The sequence below is a fragment of the Grus americana genome, chromosome 2 (genome assembly GCF_028858705.1).
Source record: "Grus americana isolate bGruAme1 chromosome 2, bGruAme1.mat, whole genome shotgun sequence".
NCBI classification, from domain to species: Eukaryota; Metazoa; Chordata; class Aves; order Gruiformes; family Gruidae; genus Grus; species Grus americana.
In genome coordinates, this window is record NC_072853.1 from 38,615,552 (window position 1) to 38,636,405 (window position 20,854).

At 37.7% G+C, this 20,854-nt stretch overlaps 1 protein-coding gene across 4 annotated transcripts in view; it reads left to right on the forward strand.

Moving 5' to 3' along the window:
• PDE7A (phosphodiesterase 7A) overlaps nucleotides 1-20,854 on the forward strand; it is an 80,010-nt gene that overhangs the window by 14,206 nt on the left and 44,950 nt on the right. The window lies entirely within an intron of this gene.

The window sequence follows — 20,854 nt, forward strand, 5'->3', positions numbered from 1 at the left end:
TTCATCCCATGAACAAACTTACCGGGGCGGGGGGGGGGGGGGAATCTTATATGCAGGCAAAGGAATTAACATTCTATCATTGGAGTATTTTTTTTAATACCTTCTCTTCTTATATTCAATCCTAGGCATCCTGAAGGTTTTTACTGTTTTATCAGTCCATGGTCCTACATTTTCTAGTTCAGGAAAAAGAAACATATTAGTGAAAACTCATTGGTGCATTCACAATGTAATGCTTGGGTTCAGCAAAGATAGGAGACTTGCAGTTCTGAAGGCAGATGAAATGTTTGTGTAGTTAAAATGAATATTTAGTGAAGTGATTATGTTCTTTAGTTTTGTAGCATGAAGGCCTAAATGTTACGTGCGTTTTACCCTACCTAAATACTTTTTTTCTGTTTGCAGTTCTGACCTAGATGCGTGCAGCACACTAGCTAGTTATACTTACTTGGCTGAAATGTGCAAGGGCTGTCTGCATTTTAAATCTCTCAGTACTGTTATGAAAAATAATGTTAAAATAAAATCAGGAATAAAAACGCTGTTAAACCTCTGTTCTACGGCTGTGGAATCATACAAGGACTGTAGGTGAGATAAGGGATGTCGTCATCTCTGCCCTCACAGCAGTGATCTCATGTCCTGTGTGATCTGTTTGAAAAGCGCTGCTGAAGCTTCCATCTCCTCCACCATCTCTGTTCCTATCTCAGCTATGCAGATACACAGGACTATATCACTTCACTTGCCTGGTTTTGGAATCTTTCCTCCTTCATGAATTCCAAGTCTTACAGGCTCTTCTGTCTACCATAGAATATGGTAGTTCTCCTCCTATACTTTTGAGGGGAAGAGGGACTCATGCTTAGGGGAAAATGGTCTGGTCAAACTGTAATCTTTCACACTGCTCTTCAAGACAGAATAAGGATGCGAATGAATGCATAAATATTCTAGGGTCTGATGATGCAAGCTGAGGCCCAGGACCAGTGATACAGAATTACTGGTGCAGATACTCTAGTAGGCATTAGTGCTAGACTCCTTGGTGTTGCTTCCACTTTTAATTGCAGTGTCACTCTTGTAGTAGTATATTGCTTTTTCACTAAATGAAATTAATGCATTTATGCTTATTTGTGAAAAATTACTCTGTGAGATAAGGACATGTCTTTCATAATAGCTTTTTAAAGCTAGTTCTTCAACACTTATTTATGCCTCCAACAACAGGCATGAGATACTCTGATTACTGGGCATATTTTTTGTTGTGGAGAGCAACATGATGATTTCTACTTTGTTAGTTGGGGGAAGGAATCTCTGGTGGTGGGCTTTAAAATAAAATGTTTTCTTAGTATTCCATCGGATATTAAAATTACTGCTAAAGGAACTGCATTTATCTTTCATGAACGTTCACCTTCGTGAGTATGTTTCAAGTATGAACTATCAAATGTTTCTGTTGGACTGTTTTTAATAGGTGTTCTGCTAAGGGGAGACTGAAGGGCTGCCAAGCTGCTCACTTTTAAAGTTCTCAAGCAGTGTTGGAGTGAAGCTACCTAGTGGACAGACCCATAAGGGCTGTGCTTGGTAATTAATGCTGACTTCATCACACTATATGAAAACTCCAGTAATCTGTCCTTCATAGTCACAAAATGGAACACATAGAAGCTTGCATCTCCTACTGTCTCATCTAGGAAGAATGCCTTTTTTTTTACCTCACAACTTTAACTGGAATTAATTTTCTGTCATCAAGCAAATATGTAGTGTTTAGGAGGAGTGTGAACTGTGCTTTTCAATGCTGAATACATAGAGGTAAAACATTTAAACACTAGTGTGAAGGAGAAAAGAAGCTATTTGAATGTGTAAAACTAGTAGGAAAGATAGGTAAAATGCAGAGCAGAGCCTGTAATGTAAAAGGAAGAAAAATTGGAAGAATGTTCTTGTGTGAATTTTTCAAATATTTGAGATAGGAGTTCCTATATAGTGGTATTCAAGAACTATGCATGCTTGGGTCTTGTCCTTTGATTCCTTGTAAGGGTACAAAAGGTGGCCCAAGTACAGCGGTCTGCTGGTTTCTGTGGTAAAGGGACAAACTAGATCATTCATTCTCTCTGTCAGGCACACACGCACAGGCACGCAATTCAACAAGAAATAAAGGCATTTAAAAATATGTGTGGATGGACAAGCTTTGGAATTAAGAATTTTCAGGTTTGCTACTTTAACTTGTCCTGCAATCACAGACCAAATTATGGCAAAAAGATGCCCTCTTGAAGATGATTAAGGACTTTTAAGTATTCTAAGAGCAGCTCTTGAGGCCATGGGGCACAAATTAATTTTAATTAGCCCATGGTGGAATGTGTCATTGAGGTTTTTAAAACTTTCTATTCTATAAGGTAGATATCCCAGCATGTTTCTCAAGATGTCTTGCCATGTTAAAATCCACACAACACCACCTGGAGGGTGGTTCTTTAAATTGCCAGTCTGCATTGTGATGTGTATCTCCAAAGCCAGCTGACAACTCAAAGGAGTTGAACATCTGCAGGGACCACATTACCTAAATGTGTTGGCACCAATGTCAGTTCTTCCCACGCATTCAAATGAAGTTGGTATGGCCGTACTGTATCTTCTTAATGAGCTTTGTCTGGCCATCTAGGTGATTTGTCTTTGGAAATTATGTCAGTTACTTAAGAATTTGTGGTACCTCACATATTGGCAAGGAAAGTGCAGTTGTAAGAAACTGAGCAGGAGGAACGGAAGCTGAAGAAGCTGGTGATTAAGTTCCCTTCTGGAAGATGAGACCTACTGTTGTGGTTTAACCCTGCAGGCAGCTAAAACAACCACACAGCTGTTTGCTCACTCCCCCCAACCAGTTGGATTGGGGAGAGAATCAGGGGAAGGGGGGAGACAAAACTCGTGGGTTGAGATAAAGACAGTTTAATATGACAGAAAAGGAGAATAATAATAATAAAAGAATATACAAAGAAGTGATGCACAGCACAACTGCTCACCACCCACAGACCACTGATGCCCAGCTAGTTCCCAAGCTGTAGTCTAAACCCCCGGTCACCTTCCCCAAGTTATATACTGAGCATAACACCATATGGTATGGAATATCCCTTTGGCCAGTTTGGGTCAACTGTCCTGGCCGTGTCCCCTCCCAGCTTCTTGTGCACCCCCAGCTTCCTCAGTGGCAGGACAGTATGAGAAGCCAAAAAGTCCTTGACTTCGTGTAAACATCGCCTAGCAACAACTAGAAACATCAGTGTGTTATCAACATTCTTCTCATTCTAAATCCAAAACACAGCACTATACTAGCTACTAGGAAGAAAATTAACTATCCCAGCTGAAACCAGGACACCTACAGAATGTCTTCAGTACTGGGTCTCATTCTGCAAACTGGTTTCAGGGTATACAGATTTAGTGAAAAATAAATGTCATTTTCCTCTGAAGTGAACTTCTAGGCTAGTTTTTGGTGGGTCTGTGTTGTTTTTTTGTTTGGAAAAGCGAAGTAACTCATTTTGTGGATAACACTAGCTGCCTTGGTGTTGCCTGGAATATAGGCTTGGCTGTCTGTGCATTGAAAGCAGCGCTCCAGAAGCTGTATCTGTACTGACAAATGTAAACAACTCCAGTTACAACTTGAATATTTTTTACTATCGCAGAGTTTCCAAGCTCACATAAACTGGTTAAATTATTTCCTTAAAAGTTAACTCTTAGACAAATATGATAGATTATAATTTGCAGATAGCATTGATTTAAATAACTTGATTAAAAAAAAAGCTGTGTGCGTCACAGCAAATAAAAATTATTTTTGTATCCTATTTCTTTCATTCAAGTACAATAGGTGAAGCATCATAATTACAGCTATTGGAATACACAAGTTTTTTGTTTCCAGGGTTTTATTTGTATTAGTGGAGGGCATTAAGGTTAAGAGAATGCTCTCTTCTTATTTTTCATTTAGCCCCTCCTCTTTCAGCTTTCATTTAGAGATTGCATGTTTTCAATACCTCTTAAGATTTCAGATCAAGTTCTCAGTATTTCTGTAGCAATTAAATTCGGTTAGTGTTTTTCTGTTGTTGGAAAAAGGGGAAGTGAAATTTTTATTTCAGTGTCTTTAAATTACAAACATTGGTAGATGTTGCATCATAAAATTGGTGGGTGATTATTACATTTCCAGGTGTTTTATGCTTTCTAAAATAAATTTTTATCTTTCCTAGTTTTGGCTGGGATAGAGTTAATTTTCTTCTTAGTAGTGAATATAGTACTGTGTTTTGGATTTAGGATGAGAAGAATGTTGATAACACACTGATGTTTTTAGTTGTTGCTGAGCAGTGCTTACACAAAGTCAAGAACACTAAGCTTCTCATACTGTCCTGCCAGTGAGGAGGCTGGGGGTGCACAAGAAGTTGGGAGGGAACATGGCCAGGATAGCTGATCCAAACTGGCCAAAGGGATATTCCATACCATATGGCATCATGCTGAACAAAAAACCCGGGGGGGACTTGGCGGGGGGCCGCTGCTCGGGGACTGGCTGGGCATTGTTCAGTGCGTGGTGAGCAATTGCATTGTGCATTGCTTGTTTTGTATGTTGTTTTATCATTATTATTTTCCCTTCCTTGTCTGTTCTATTAGACTTTTTTTTATCTCAACTCATGAGTTTTACCTTTCCCCCCCCCCTGATTCTCTCCCCATCCCACTGGAGAGGACTGAGCAAACAGCTGTGGTGTTTAGCTGCCTGCCAGGTTAAACCACAACATTATCTTAGTCATTATATTATAACCAAGTATATTATTCTGAGAGTATTTTGGCATGGGTTGGTGCTGTTCCTGAAAGCAGCCTCTTGATAGGGGATTTCTAAGAGAGTTTGAGGATCTGCTCTTTCAGGGATGGCTGGGGGGTGGAAAGAGCCTCACCACTTAATGCCTGACTGCATTTCTTCTGTACTGTTATGAGAAACTTTGTGTGGATTAGTGATTTTGGTTCTATCAACAGACACACTGTTCTTTTACCAGCACAATAAAGAACCTAATGTAAAGTCATCATCACGCAGATCCAGAATCTGGCATCCTTGATATCTTAGACACCTTTGTTATGACGTATGAATAAAGTTGCGGGCTGTTGATATTCTGCAGAAATCTAGACATGAGTGCAAGGAAAAAAAAAATTGATGGCATACCTGAGGCGGATTCTTGTAGATTTAGAAGGCACCTAAATCAAGGTACTGAAGATAGTTTTATCAAGGTACTGAAGATAGTTTAATCAGTTTTGTGGAAGATTGAACTGTCTTTGTAGGTAGTGAATTAGCCTTTTATGTCAACAGGTGTAATGGGCCTGTTACTTCATTGATAATTATTACACTTAAATGTCATATCAGTTAAGTATTACAGTTCTTGGCTATTTGGAAAGCTTAAGATACGAATTTGTGTAATGCTTGACATCATGCATTGTTTCTAGTTTCTTTTCTCTCCTGATCTGACGATGCTTCGATGCTTTTAATGCAGGATACTTCTTGGTAGTTTGCCTGTCAGTTTTGACCATAGGTACAAAAAAATGTTATTCTAGAAAGCAAGATTACTTCCCTCCCCATTGTCTTGCACCCCCAAATAATTTTTTCAGGAATGTGGATTAGTATCCGATATGCCAAGTGATTATTAGCAGGACTGTTTGCATTTCAAGGGATGCTACTGGTATGATGTTGATTTGGTCTGATGGAGTTTAACAAAACCTGCAGTTTAAAAAGAAAAGAAAAAAAGTCTCTTACCTGCACTGAAATGATGCACGATGTACACATCAAGGAAATGAGTCACCTAGTATTCTCTGTTGGAGAAAGCAGTTAGGAATCTGAGGAGCCTTCTGCACATGTGTGGCAGGCTTTGACATGCACAGATTTAGTGCATACATGTAGGCTGTTCCCATATTCATAAGCTTGCTGAATCTGTTCTAAACTTTATCCTATCAAATGATCTCAGTGCCCAGAACGTGCTGATTTGCTGTTCATGATACCAAGTTGCTCTCTGAAGGATTTCCAGATAGCTGGCAGTCCAGATTGATAAATGTAGGGAAATTGGATAGGTTACTTTTTAAGAACTTTGTCCAAACCGGTGCAGTTCATAGCTGTGCTGTTGCATATGCTTGCCAAAATGGAAACTGTCAGGCGGGGGGGAAAATCGTCTACTTTCTGCTTGTTGAGGGAGGCAAGAACATGCCTGGCTTCTCTTCTGGTTCCCTGTTTGTGTGAACTGTGAAGCTGAGCCCAAGTTTTTTCTGGATTAATCTGGTGGTAGTGGTGGTGGGGCTCAGCTCCTACCTGCAGTTAGTTAATTGTCGTGAGTGGCAGTTAAAGAAAAGCCCGTGGATGTTATCTTCCCCTCTGTTAGGGTACACAGGCCATGTACACTTATGGATTCATGAATTCAGTCACTTTTCTCCCAGCTCCTGCAAAGAATTAGGTTACTCTTCTGACTTTTTGCAGAATGTTTGCTCATCTTATTTCAGGAGAAGCTCTTATGCCTTGTTACAAGCCTGAAGTGGGTTTCCCCAGCCTCCATTTTCTAAACTCTTGGTTAATGAACTATCTTGCTGTCAGCTTTCCTTGGCAGTTAAGCAGACCTTGTTAAAAAGGTTACACTGCAGTAGGAAAGCTAAAAGGTGAGAGGAACTAAATAGCACTGTTGATTAAGTTGTGTTCTTTGGGCTCGAGGAACATTTCATGTATGTTCTTCAGAAATTTGTAGGTTGGTTGGACTTTTGCTAGTGCAAGAAAAAGGCAGGAAGTGAAACCCATTGAAGTTGAAACTGAGTAAACAAACCTCAATCAAATAGATAATGTAACATGGGGGCATAATGACACCAAACATGATTCTTTGAAAATTATATTTCTGTCTTAAACTTGTTCAGATCTTTCCTCCCCATTTTTTCTGTCTTAAGAGCAAAGATGATAAGCAGTTCTGATGTTGAGCTTTCTCACCTATTTTTAGTCCCATCTGAAGTGCAGCAGGGGTGCTTTCAGTTCAGTTGTTCATTGGGTTTCTTACATTTCACCCTTTTGTATGTTTGAAATAACAAAAATACTTGTAGTTTTAGAAATCATCACCCTTTCACTTTTAAAGGAAGAGTCTCAAACTGTTGCTCAGAAATTAGTCATAGGTATTGGGAAAAAAAATACCAAAGTAATTAATTAGATGAGTTTGTCAGGATATATTTTTTTAGTACTAAATGTTCAGGAAAAAATAAAATAAGTAGAGAATGCTTAGTTGTTGATTAGAGAATAAAAGTTAAATTCTTCTTTTGAGGGATTTGTGATGTAATTTATATGGAGGGAGGGGTTGGGGGCTGATAAGTTACTTGCTTATTTTTGTGTATGGAATTCCATTTTATATGGAATGATTTTCATGAAAATATTGTGACAATATCCAGCTAATCTTATCTGCCAGTGGAAAATAGCTTGTTGTCCCTTTATCTGGTTTTGTGGGGGATATTTTTGTTACATTTATAACTTTGAATTCAAAGAAACTTTTTTAGCTTCCAGATGTGTCTCTTTTTTTTTTTCTACAAAAAAAGGAAATGCTATAGTATTAACGTGTAAATGTACTGTTTTGATGCAAAGTGAAATTTTTCCTGAGTGTTTAACAGATGTATGCTGATTTTTAACCATGACCATATTTTTCTCTAATGCAATGATAGACTTGCCTTTCTAAGCCTTGAAGAAGTTAAAATTTCGATTTCAAAGCTGTCTTTCCGTTATCTGTTCCAACGTGTGATAATAAATACCTACTTGCAAAAAAATTAAGTTTTTGATTCCAGTGTCTCTCTTTAGGAGCTCTGCATTTGTATGAGCTTATTCCACTCCTTGTAAACATGTCTGGAATTAGGAAGAAGTAGAACAATATATATTGCCTTAGGGCACGCCATGCCCCGGTGGAAGGCTGAAAGGTGTGCAGCTGAAGGGCGGCGAGCCTTCTTTATCACATGCCCGCAGTATGTGGGAGGCCGGAGCCAGGAACGGAGTTCGGCTTATTAGTCGTACTTCTTTCTACTTCTCGAATGTTGAGTGTTATATTAAAACCTGTTTTGCAAAATAAGGGAATAAAAAGAAGGTCTAATAATGCATTAAGGTGCAAGCCAACGCCAGCTCTGGGTGTTGTACCCCGCACATACATACTGTAACAGACAGCAGAGCAAATCTCTTGGCTAGAGGTGATCGTGAAGTACTTAGGATAATAGTCTTGTACTGGTAAACACAAGCCATGACCTGACCATGAGAGGCGTCAGTTTTTAGATAAACTGCCCTGTACCTGTAGATTTTAAAACATTAAACAATTATTTTTATTAAACAAGGAAGCTTAATTATAGTGATGTTTAGTCTCATTGTAATTATTGCAAAGGTTCTTAAGAGGCTCTCCAGCACTCCGCTGTGCTCTTGTGGCTAACCTGTTCAAAGCTTTGTACAATGTTAAATTTTCAGAGTCAAACGCATTTCGGCATGAACTGTGCACTTGAAAACTTAGTCTCATCAATAAGGACAGATTGCTTTATGGTTAACACCCTGTTTGTGCCTAGCCCCGATTACTATATCACAACTGTATTAGGCATAACCTGCCCAGAGGAAGCAACTTCAGAGAAGTTCTGAACCCAGGAGTTTTAAAGATTTTTATTGAACTTTTGGATTTATAGATAATAGAAGCAGCCAATCCAGTGCAGAAAGTTCATCTGTTCAGGGAAAAGTGTAAGTAGCTCAGGTCAGGAAGGATAAAAATGAATCAGTGTGCATAACTACTTTTTTTTTTTTTTTTTGCATTGTTCTGGTGTCTGTAAAAAGTTCGTACTTGTTGGTTAAGAATGATTGCTTTAAATTTGTGCATTTGTTTCCAAATACAGCTTACATGCTGAGTGTATTTGTATATCTCTAAAGTTTTATTGCTCTATTGCTCAGGATATGTTTCCAATTTTTTAATTTTAAAAATAGATTTAAAGGTTTTTTTCTATTGTTAGAACATGGTAACTTATGTATGTATTTAGTTTATATCTTAAAACAGTAGAAGTGGCCTCTGAGATGAATCTAGAGTTTGCAATTTCTTTGGGAAGTTATGTGGGTAAAGTATGTTCTATGAATTTCATAGTTTGCCTGTTTTGTTGAGGTTTTCTTAGTATTTGTGGGGTTTTTTAAAATTGAAAGAAAACAAAAAAACCTATGACATAAGTTTTCTTTCCTTATGGATGTAATTCTAAAAAGAAGCACAGCATTTAGGAAATACGCATTTGGACTGCCTGTACAATCCATGTTGACATCCTTACATTCATGCATTGTGAGGTTTTAATTTTGTTAATATTTTCCAGGAAATCTCTGCCTCCTTTATTGCTCAAAATGTACTTGGTTGTGTTGTAAGAAGCGTTACAACCATTCCTTGGGGTTTTTTTGTCAAAGAAGAATGGAAGATTGTGTGTAATTAGAAAGCAGTTAAATGCCACTCTGGAGAAAAAGATATTTCTCATGCTTCCATCTTGTAATTGCTTATTAGTGCAGACATGTAAATCAAGCTTTTCCTTGATTTCCATGATTAGATCATGATAATATACTTCTCATTTGTTAAGAGCTTGATGTGAGATCTTGCAGCCTGATTTGCCTTTCCTGCCCTCTTCATCCCCTCCACCCACTCCCAACAGAGGAAGAAGCTCAGGCCAGGGAGCTATGCTTACATCAAGGCTCTATGTGATTAAAAAATTGGAAGAATACAATTCTAGCAGTCTTAAACTGGGTGCCCAGAAGGACTGATGTTTGGACTCTGATCTCCTTGTGCTGGGCTGGGGTTTTGAAGATGAGTACTTTGTGAAGTGCTCTGGTATTTTTGATGAGTGCTTTAGAGGAGCCACTGAGAAAATTAATTCTGCATTTGGAGTTTTGAGCACTTGGCAATAGGTGAAGCCTGTTGCCATTTCAGACCTTTAACTTTTTAAGTAAAGAATTATGACTTAATTATGGGAGCAACAGCCTACGTGCATAAATTGACTTGGGAGCTCTGTGAAAACCAGCATGGAATCTTACTCTTGGTCTATTAAAAAACCAGTATATACTGTAAAAGAATTTAGTTAAGATGCACCAGTACTTTTTTTATTGTTTTCATTGGGGTGTGTGTTTAAAATTAAGGACATCATAAGTATGGATTATCAGCAGCTGAGTATGTTGGCTAATGATTTATTGCCACAAATACATTTAAGTTCAGAATATTTTCCGAAATGACTGTTTCATTTGTCTAGAAGGATGTGCCTGAAACTTTCTTGAAAGAAACAGATATTGCTTAATAGAAATACTCCTATCTCTCAAAGCAGAATAAAAGTTCAGTGTTGAAAATCAGTTATTTTCAGGATTTGAAAAGTTTTTGCTCTTCATAGTTTGAAAAGTGAACAAAAGACCAAGAATTAGGCTTTTCACCAGGCTGATGAGTCAGCCACAGTACATGGTACCTTTCTTTCCCTGTTTCCCTGCACTATTATTTGGTGGGATATGATGCAAAAGAGGGGACAGTAGGATGAGAGTGAGTTTTTTTGATTACACATGGAAACTCTTGGTTAGAGGCATGAGGAACAACTTGTAATTTTGTGTAGGAAGCAGTAAAGAAAAAGTTGGGTTAATTGTGGTGGAGGTAGACTGATTCGTAACATGGGAAGCAAGGCTCTGCTGTGTGTGTCACAGGCTGGCTCCCCATGTTCCTTGCAAAACCCAGGGATCTTGAACTACAGGCTGGGGTTGCATTTCTTTCCATTTTTTTCTAGTCTTTGGGGGTAGGCTCAGCACTTCCAGTACTGTTCCCCTCAGGAGCAATGACATCCATATTCAGTAAGTATTTTAAAGCAAAGAATCTTTTTAGTGTTTTCTATTATTCTTTTGTTCTGATCTTTAGTTCTACATGCTCATCTATATTTCCGTAAGTCTTAAAATTCCTTCATAAGGTGAGAAAGGCTTTAATTATAGTGAGGCTTATGTCTGTCTTCCATCATATTTGGAGCAGTAACTGACAGCAGATCCTCCTTTCACCCGGAGAACGGAGCGAGCGGTGCTGTATGCCTTTTGATCTGCAAACTCCCAGCTCTGACAGAGTAATGAGGAGCCTGGAATTATGCTACAGTCATGCAGGTTACTCCTCTCTTTCTCTTCCCTTATTTTCCAAATGTGTTTCAGAGGTTGATTATGTAGCTTAATTGTTTTGCCATTCTGCTTTTTTCCAAAAGTCCCTCTATAAAATTAGATTACTACATTCATAAGGAAATTATGATCCGATATACTAGACTTCAAGTCATGTAACATTAATGAAATTAATTGTGTCTTAGTGTTCATAGTTTGTTGTGCATAGCCAGCACTAATTTAGTACTGGAAATAATCCTGTAGCAAGCTGAAATGGTTTCTCACAGAACAACAGGATGATTAGTGACACTGAATTTGAAGACAAAACTGGGATCTGGTAATAAAAACTTGTGTGATTTCTATATACCTGAAATACTAAATGCTTTCAGATGTACTAAGGTGAAGTACTGTTCAGGGTTCTCAGTGAAAATGAAAGGTTTTAACATCACCAGCTTGTGTGCAAACAGAGAATACTGCAAGCAGACTAAACCCAAGACTTCAAATAATAAATTCACCCAAAGTAGCTAACTGTTGCCTTAATTAGATATAGCTTCAAAGCGTATGCTAAGATTTTTCCACTACAGCTTTCATCACTTCCACAAGTTCAGCACGCCCTATACAGATGCTTAATTTGTATGCTGGGCCCTGTGATAAAGCTATTTCTGTCGATGAGATTCCAAAATTATAGGCACTGATGTCAATGCAGATGAGGTTAGCCTAATTTGGTCAAGAGAGGGCTATGCCATGCAAAATCTTCTTTACATGGGCACATAAAGGCCAGTGCCAAGACTGACAGGTGTCCAGTGGGTGGCAAGGAGCTTCAGAGACAAACATTCTTGTTGGTACTGCTACAATTCCTGCTTCTTTAAGAAACAATACAACAGTCGTATGGCTTTTTGTCAGTATCCCTGCGGGATAACTAAGTAAAATTGAAATGGAACTTAATTTTACGAATGTAAATCTTTTAAATCCTATCAAAATAACTTTTAATGCTAGATTCTTAAATTCAATTTCTGTGTAATGTTAAAGCTTGACAGTGAAAGTAGCATATTGTTACCTTCAAAAATGGATTATTAAATTCAGAGGTATGCTGCTGTGAAATCCCTCTAAGAAAAATTACTTGAAAGTGGTTTTTAATTGTAGGAGGTCTTGGAACGTTGTAAATGCGATAAAATCCACTCTCAGGTTGAATACTGAGAAGTCCGTACAAGGATATGGTAATTTTTGAGAAGGCTGAGGAAGGGTATTAGTTGTGGTTGAAGTCATCCCTAAACTTTTTTCTACTGGCTTTCCACCTTTTTTCTATGTCAGTGTCGGCTGTGAAGTGTATCAAAAATGTATTAATCTATTAATAGAACACTTTCTTTGTATGCCTGTTTCCATACCTCCTTCTATGCCTTCCCCTAGTAGCGGATTGCAATCATATGGAAGTTTTTGCCTAGGAATTTTTTTATATTAGTTTTGAGCTTGTAATTCCTTTGTCAGCTATCTCTTTCTTAGCACTGATGTATTTAAAAAAAAAAAAAACAAACCCAAAAAACTTTCTTTGTATCCAAGAAAAAATATCTTATGCTGACATCTCTGTAATAGAAGGCTGAACCTTTTCAGTGCATTTTGGTCTCACAGTAGTCTTTTTCCAGTTTAACACCTGAAGACGTAGGCCACAACAGTACTGAAAAGCACTCTCTGTTACTGGGTCAGCTTTATTTATAGTAAGTGAGATGCTGAAATAAGATTAGGGTTTTGATGAAAAGTCTTTGGATGGATGGAGCGCTGGCACCCACATGCTAACAGAATATTAGTGCAAGGCAATAATTACATGTTTTACAAGTGTGTCAATGTCTATAAAATAAGTCTTGCATGAAAATACCTTTATTAAACATTATTAGCAAGTTTTTAAAGCATTCTCTGTAAGAAATTTGCATCTGCTACAGGTCAGAGAAGGAGAATTTGGAAGTACGTAAGACAGGGTTGTATCAATAGCTCAATACGCTGCAACCTGTGAGGGAAGGTGTTGCAATGGCAGGTGTTGGAACTGTGGCATTTGTAAGGTTAGGGTTCTCGGCTTATGGTCTTATTAGAGCCTTTCCAAGTTTAAATAGTTCAGCTGAAATTGGTCTGCTTAACCAGTTCAGCTGAAATTGGTCAGCTTAACCTTAATGGGCATAGGTTTAATTAGTTCTTGAGAAAGTGTATGGAAGACTACAAGCATTTTTGGGTATGGAGCATAAGCAAGTTCAGAAATACGTGCAGACAAGTCTCCAGATACAATTTTTTTGTTATAACATTCTTTCCAGAGAAAATTTAACTCTGCTAATTTTTTATTTTATTTTTATTTTTTAAGCTTAAAATGTTAGATTTTTGAGGTGAAAAGTTCAATGTAGTTGGCCAGTGTAACTTCTCTTCATCTTTTTTGTATTTCAGATACTATGTGTTGCTTTTCAGTTATGTGCTTTGCTTTTTTGTGAAGTGCTTGGGCACGGCCATTATGATCTTTCTTTGAATCTCTTTAATCTTTATAAACTCTGCAATGACTATTTAAGTTAATTATTACTTTCATTTGTAATGCCATCATATTATAAATAAAATACTATATTGATTTGTGGAGTTGACAGCAGATGGTGTAACCAGTTTCAGTGTTTATCCTGTGTAGTCATTCAGTTATTTTAATAAAAATGATCACAGAATAGGAAAATAAAAGCTAGGCTTGATTTATTTCAGATGTTCTGTTGCCATCTCTGCTTAATTTATTAATGTGAAACTTCCAGCTTTCTTCTTGAAATTTAATCTTTTTTGACAACTTATTTTCATGTTTTTTGTGATGGCTAGCAAGGAACCAGAAACAAAGGTGATTTTATTACTCCCTTTTTAATGTTTAGCGTATTTTTGAAGCTTTAGCATATGCCTGTGTGCCTGGGGAAATGCTGAAATGTGTTTTTGGTTGGGTTTGGTTTTTTTTTTTTCCCCTGTGGTAACTCTTAAATTTTTAAAAATAAAATTTGAAAATTGTATCTAAAATCCTTGCTTATAATAAATGGAAGCTGTGTTGCCTGAGCAGTCTCAATAGATGTCAATATTTTAATTTCGTGTAAACTACTCTTTAAATAACTTCCTACAAAGCGAATTGAAGTGCGTTTGAGAGGGTTAAAAGTATCTTTTAGCAGTGCTGGAGTAGTGACAATTTGGTAGTCAAGAACCAGGCAGGCAGGTGTTTCTGAAGCTGAGAGGGAGGTGAGCTCCTGTAGTTATGGGAGATACCCATCACCTGGGAGCCAAACAGAAGCTCTTAGGGTTTTTTTTTTTATTCAATCTACTAATTACTGATTGCTTTTCATGTCTGAATGAGAGTTAAGCCAGGGAGCAAGTCAAAAGGAGCAGCTCACATTGTACCCAGTCCCCATGCCTTTTAGCCTTCATTCATTGCACTGTGTTGCTCTCTTCTTTGGGTTCATGAGCTAGACAGATGCATCTGTGGAAATTCATACATAGACTTGCTGCCTGGGGAGTCCCCGATCACATTCTGGGCTCCCCCTTCTCACACACACGCTTCTAGGAGCTGTGGAGGTGCAGAAGTGAGCTAGTAGTGTTCATGTAAGAATAAAAGTTATTGGAAAAGCTTCTCTCCATGGAAGGCTTAAGCCTTGAATTTAGAGGACAAATTTCTTGTGTCCTTGTGTCTTCTGTAGGTAATTTATGAAGAATTGTAAGATGCAACTACTGTGACTTAAATTTCTGTAATTTCCTTTTCTGTGTTGTGATGTCTTGACAATTTTGTGATGTTTTGTGATGTTGTCTTTCTGTGAGATTGTAATGTCAGTGGTTTTTATTTAGGTTTCCAGTTAAATAGAAGACAGACAGTAAGACAATCTTTCACTGTTCAAAGGATGTGCTTTAGAAATAGAACATAAATGTTTTATTACAAAGTCTACAACTTTGGTAGCTTTTCTTGTCACTCATTACTGTTCATCTGTTTTCACTTACATAGCCAGGTTACTTGCAATATGCGAAGTATGTGCGAATTGAAATTACCCTTTATTTGCTTCCAATATACCATTCAATCTCTGCTGAAGATGTGTTTAATAGTGAAACATGTTAACTCAGAGCAGCTAAAACTCAACTTCTTGCATCTCACCTTCAGAACAGTCTATCTTTAGTGAATGGATTGCAGTCTGAGGCCCTGACAGTACTTTGTCTTGTAACAATGGTACCATTTTTTAACTCTGCAAAATCACGGATGAAGGCATTTATATTGAACTGGTCCAGTTACTTGCTGTGCCACAGACTTTTGTGAATGAGCAGATGGCAGTGTCTGCAAAAAGGTGTGAACAGGTACAAGCTGATGTAGACCAGCCCTCACTGAGCATCTGTCCAACCATGCTGAAAGGGTTCTCTGTCCAAGGTAATAAGCCTCAATACATCTGACAGTTGAAAAAAATAAATATTTCCTAAATACCACACGACAAATATATGTGTGCAGACTGTAATCTTAATAACTTTTTAATACTTTTACCAAATCCTCTTTAAAGAAACTAATAAAAAAAGTGGAGTATAGCTTCTTGCCAACATCTCTTCTCTGGAGAAGAGCAGAAATCTAAGTTCCGTGGATTTAAACAAAGCTCTAAAGTGCAATTGTAAGTAAGCAGCCTCAGAAAAATAAGAGTCTGAAAAAAATTGAGAAAGAATACTGTACTGTAGTAGAGCTTCAGTTCTTTGGCTAGATATGTTTTCATAAGAACAAGGGTTATATGGTACAAACTGGCACAGTGACAAACGATCCAATTTAGATCCTTTAAAGGTGTATGTTCTCTGTAGAAACTCTGAAATTTACTATGCTAGGTAAAAAAAAAATCACTAGAAGATTAAATTAAATTTCATTATATGACAGAGGCACTGAGAGTATTCTAATTTGTATTGCAAAAGAAGCATTTTAGAAAGAAATAATCTGCTTCTAGATGCTTAATCTATGCAAGGAAATTAAAAATGCATTCTCATCTACCCCTCAACTATGATCTGTGCCAAATCACTTTTTCAGTGTTACACGGCCATTTCTGTTAACCTGCATAAGCATGATGTTGAGCAAATAAGATGAAAGGTTAAAACCAGGCATCAGAAAAAGGCAACATTTGATAACTTGCTTGCTTTGGCAAAAGATTTGCATGATTAGTTTATAAAATGTAGAATACCTCTTACTCCTTTTGGAAATGTGGTGCATGTAGGATGATCCTGATAGTTTCTTATTGTTATGTTAGAGTAGCTGATGAATGAGTGGTGGTATAGAAATGTAGGGTTGTTGGCTTCCTTTCATTCACTGAGATTGGATCCTTTATTTTCTAAGGGGGGGGTTCTTTTTCTATCTTACTGAAGACTGAAGTTGAAGATTTCTAAAAACGAAAAGGGTCTTTAAGGAAATTGCTAAATTCTGCCTTCAGGATCTGTAGCCATCCTTGGCTTTGGAAGTTCATGTTCTGGAGTTCAAAGCCCTTGGTTTAAGATCAGCCAGCCTTTTGAGTTTAGTTACAATAAGTTAAGTAGTAATGATGATTTATATGTAGTAAAGAAGGTGAATTTTGCTAACTTTACTCTTTCATGGTTGCTTATTTCTTGCTGGCTGATATGTAACTTTACTAATAAGCAGCTAGAATAGTTGGTGTCTTGTACCTAGTTGCAACATGGGCTAACATGGCAAATGCTTCAAATAAGCTGAATTGAAATGCTTAGATAACTTTTTAAATTAAGTAAATTAAGAAGTAGCATTTGTAAAAGTTGGTCTCTGTGTATATGTTGCAAAATTCTAAAAGGTCTGTTCTCAGTATCTGTAAAAATAATAGCTTATTTTCCTCTTTTTTCCTTGCGTGCAGTGTTTAGTGGTTGGGTTGGGCTGCAGCAATAGCTACCCACATTTGTTACAAGAATACTTCTCACAGATTACCATTTAATTATTCTTGGCTAGTGAAGTCTGCTGGAGAGAGAAATCACACTTGATAGATAATGAGACAGGAGAAGAGTGAAGAAAAGATGAAGATTAGTTTAGAACTCTGGGGTTTTTTTTCACTATGTGCTGATGAGTTGGTAAATGATAGACTTATTCCTCTGCTGTCTTTACATGCTGTTAAAATAAATACGGTAAATTTCCCTGACTGGTCCATAACAAGTAATATGCCAGTCAAGATTGTATCCTAGAAATTGGTGTGCCACAAGCCACTGTTCTGTGCCTTTTCTGTAAGGGAATGTTTGAAGGGCAAAGGAGACTCCCCGGAGATCTCATTTCTGGGCCAGGAGTACAAGTGCATGTGTGTGAAATCAGGTTGTTCCGGCAAGTAGGAGGGATTAGCAATGGGCCTCAAACTTCCATATAAAAACTCATATGGTGATGGAGATCTGTGAAGCCCTGCTGCACTTAAACAGGAGCATCATATGAGACCCAATAATGTCTGGGAAATATAGTGCTGTTGGTTCAACTCTGGATTTTCTGTAGGTGTTATTAAAATGTTTTTTGGGGGGGAGCATTTAAAGGCACTTCTGTAGATATAGTAGTTACTGAGGTTTGTAAGGCAACACTGAGTCATTTTTCATGACTGCTGAAATTTATTTAAAAAAAAAAAAAGGATTGGAACAGATGGATATTTAGAAATATATAACTGGGATCCTGTACTTGGTACTTCAAATAAGAGTGCACTAATATGAAGTAATGGGTTTCCATGTGGAGCCTGGCAGGTCACTAGGAGCATATATGGAAATAATTATATCCTTGCAAATCAGGATCGCATATTAATGGTGAACTACTTTGAATCAATAGGAGCTGGTCCCATGTGGTGCCAGTTTCACAAAGAAAGCAAACTGGTACCTTTAGCTAAGGCCTTAATGGAGTCTTTGTAACAACTGTTGCAAGACCCCAGGTGCTTTCTGCTGCATCGATAATGAATTCTTGTCTTAGAAGCATTTACACAGAAAGGTTTACTCAGCAAATGCAAAAATTGTAGCAAAACCTGCTTTTGACTACTTAGATGCATCTGCAATGACATATATCATTAAGTTTCCAAAGAAACATAAATATCCCAATGACTTCAATGTAAATGGTAAGAGACAGCAATTGCACTTGGACATTTGAGCTGATGGTAAGGACAGAGGAACTGGATAATGACTTGTATGATATATTTGAGTGTTAAGTACTGGAAATCTTGCCATATCAAACATAGCATCTCTGCATGCATTGAGAAAATAAATTTTAGAAAAACTGAAAAAGAATCTGCTAAGAAGCAGGGAAGAAAAAGAGAAGAAAGAAAATGAAACAGCCTTAGGAACTTCCATAATTTTTAAAAGACAAAAAATGCAATATATCATGGCTGTTCTTTCTGGTGTGCTCCTTCATTTCGAGATGAAGCCAAGACTGATGGTGATGTCCACAGCCCAAGGGTCACTGATTGCACTCCCAGAACTTAGGTAGTATAGTAGGTAGTATGTTATCACAGAGGGAATTTAGTACTGTCTTATTTTTATGTAGTCTTTTACCTAAGGGTTTGTCATACTTGCTAGTGACCTTGAATAATTTCTTTCATATACTTGTAAAACATAATTTATTTTGCCTTCACCTTAGATTTGTTAATGGGTTTATTCAAAGCAGTACTTTCCCCAAAAGAAGCACTTTAGCTGCTTTGTTGATTTCTTATACAAGCCAGTGCACTATTTGGTCTTCCTTTGTCCCCAAATTTGGAATTCTATTTCTGAAAGTCTTTCTGTTTCCAAGCTATAGTTAAAACAAATAATATGCTGTAGTGGTGCTTAGCAGATGGGCAAGTATTTTTATTTCTGTGTGCTGGTATCAAACTTATGCATGAGACAATAGTTTTAAGAAAAACTTTCAGTAAGAGAATGCTAATTAATTAAACCACTTACTGTTGGAAGATAAAAGAGGACAGGGTGGTTACTTTGTATCACTATGTTTTCTAAGATAATGCTGTGTTTCCGATATCAGTGGAAGAAAGGGTTGCTCCATGCACCCGACCATCCGTCCACACACTCCAAGAACACCTTCATGTGTTTTGAGACAGGAAAAAAGAGAAGGCTGATCAAGGATTGAAAATAGTGGTGATGGAGAGAAGTGCTTGACCTTTCAAAGAGTATAAGGCTATTTGTGTTTGGAGGACAGTTGAGTCTTGAAGCAAATCACCTCATTGTCCCTGTTTATTATGCCCATTTGTTTGTTTTCCAGAGTGGTTTCGGTATGCACTAAGTAGGCTCCTTTCAGAGAAACGATGCCATTCCACTCCTTGATAGGGTTGTAGAGGTTTGACTAGTTCTCCGTCATTTTTGGCAGCTTTGAACATCCTGTGGTAGGGTCCGGTTCAGAAAGTTTGACTAAATGTGGCCTGCAAAAAAAAAAAAAAACCCTCCTGGGCTTCATATAGTGTACCTGTAAAGACCTCAGCAGCAGCTGTGTTGTGATCTGCTCCAGTTGTGCCAGATTGCTAATACAGATAGAGCCTAATGCCATTTATTGTGGGTTTGTTTCTTTTAAAGTAAGAACACAGTGGTGATTAATTGCCAGGGTGTCTTAACCTTGTCAAGTGTTTGGAGATGGTAACGTTTTTAAATCTACCTCCATGACACTTTGTATTTTGGGTGGAACTTGACAGACCTTTAGATAAGTGCTGTATTCACTAAATGAGGTACTAAAAGGTCTGTTCTGAATGTTCTTGCCTATGGTTTTGATCTGACTGGTTTTCCGGGGCATAGGGAGGGGAGAGAGCAGAAGATAAGTGTTTGGAATGTAATGGTGCTGTAGGAACCCACAGCTGGTGCTAAGATCATGATTATAGCTTAAAAAAAGCAGCACAAATATTAGGAATCATATTGTAAAATAACAAAGAGCCCTATCCCAGTTACTGAGTTTTCTTCTTCATACAGTAAACATTCACTGTGGTGGTATGTCCCCCGTTTTCCTGTGGATAGAAGGAAATTAATTTCTCAGTGCTAAAGTTACTCCTTTGGTAATATGTGCTAACTTTTGTATTTTGTGAACATATTGGAATTTGCAATATGATCATCTTATACTAAATTAACAATTATAGGAAGAGCGGAATCTTCATACAATTTTCATTTATTCAACTTCATCCTTTTAAACTCCTCAATATCCCACACACCGTTCCTTTTTTCCCCTCTGTAGCTGCTTTTTTCCCAACCTATTTGAGATTTCTTTGTATTTCTGGAATGAAATGTTTTTGTCAGCTTAAAATGACAAAGGTGAAAATGAATCTCAAAGCTGCACCAAGTATATAGGACCACTTGGCTGCATAATCAGTGCTCTTGGAGGAAGTTAGTTCTGCTTTCCAACCCTGGGAAGTAAGTGCTGGGGGAGGGATGAGGGGGGTTGTAGCCAAGTTCAACCCTTAGAGCAATAAACCAAAGACACATGCCAGTTCAGGCATGAGTATGTGTGGCTAGAAAGGCAGTATGAAGGATGACTTCAGATTTAGTGGACAAAAGAAGAGATTAGAGAGTGATGATCGATTTCAGTGATAGCATGTATGCAGTGCGTTAACTTTCTTTCATTAATGTTATTTATAGTGAGTTGCTATAAAAGTAACCTTGACATATGTTTTGAAGTTCAGTTCATAGTAGTTCTCCAGGTGGCCGAGATAAAAGGAACTTGTGAATATCAGCTATGGTGAAATCTGCTGGAAACAGGCTCTTCATAGCATTTAAAGGCAAGGCAGTATCCTGAATTAGCTCAGGTGATTTGCGTACTGGAGTTTGATCCTGTAGTCT